Raw genomic sequence first — 890 nt, 5'->3', positions numbered from 1 at the left:
TGCTATCTATAAATTATATATCTATCTCTGTCTCTATCTCTATCTTTCTCCAGTTATCTATCTATCTAGTTTTCTCTACCTATTTATCTCGATCTATTTCTCTCAGTGTTTATGATTATGTTTTTGTTTGCCTGTCTGTCTGTCTGGCGTTTTGCCCGGCTGGCCAGATGACTGACTGACAGAATATTTTTGAATTTCACATAATTTTGAATTTTAAATAAAAATATTTTCCCTCACTTTCTATTCTTAAAACCTTTCTTCTTCGTCCTTCTCCACGACCTCCTCCTCCTCCTCCTCCTCCTCCTCCTCCTCCTCCTCCTCCTCCTCCTCCTCCTCTTCCGCCTCCTCCTCCTCTTCCTCCTCCTCTCATTCTTCTAATTGTTATTTTTGTTTTTCATTTTCTTATTCTTCTTCTAGTAATAATAATAATAATAATAATAATAATAATAATAATAATAATAATAATAATAATAATAATAATACTAGCTGGTTGACTGTCAGAATATTTTAAATTTTAAATAAAAATATTTTCCCTCACTCTCTACTCTTAGTATTTTTCATTCTCCTCCTCCTCCTCTTTTTCCTCCTCCTCCTCCTCCTTCTCCTCCTCCTCCTCCTCCTACTCCTCCTTCTCCTACTTCTCTTGTTCTCCTCCTATTTGTTATGTTTGTTGTTGTTATTTATATATTCTTCTTCTTCTTTTCCTTCTTATTCGCCTTCTTCTTCTTCTTCGTCGTCATCTAAGATTATTACTAGTATATGACTGTTTTGTCTTTTCTATTCCAGGCATTTAACTGTCCTAAGGAATATGTCATTGTGATGCCCTATTTTCCAGAGGGCACTCTGAAATCTCATCTAACATACCTGACCACTCAACTGACAGACAAATA

The sequence above is a fragment of the Berghia stephanieae genome, chromosome 3 (genome assembly GCF_034508935.2).
Source record: "Berghia stephanieae isolate SIO BIC M18660-M18661 chromosome 3, UCSD_Bste_1.3, whole genome shotgun sequence".
Lineage (NCBI taxonomy): Eukaryota > Metazoa > Mollusca > Gastropoda > Nudibranchia > Aeolidiidae > Berghia > Berghia stephanieae.
This window is presented reverse-complemented; position numbering follows the sequence as displayed.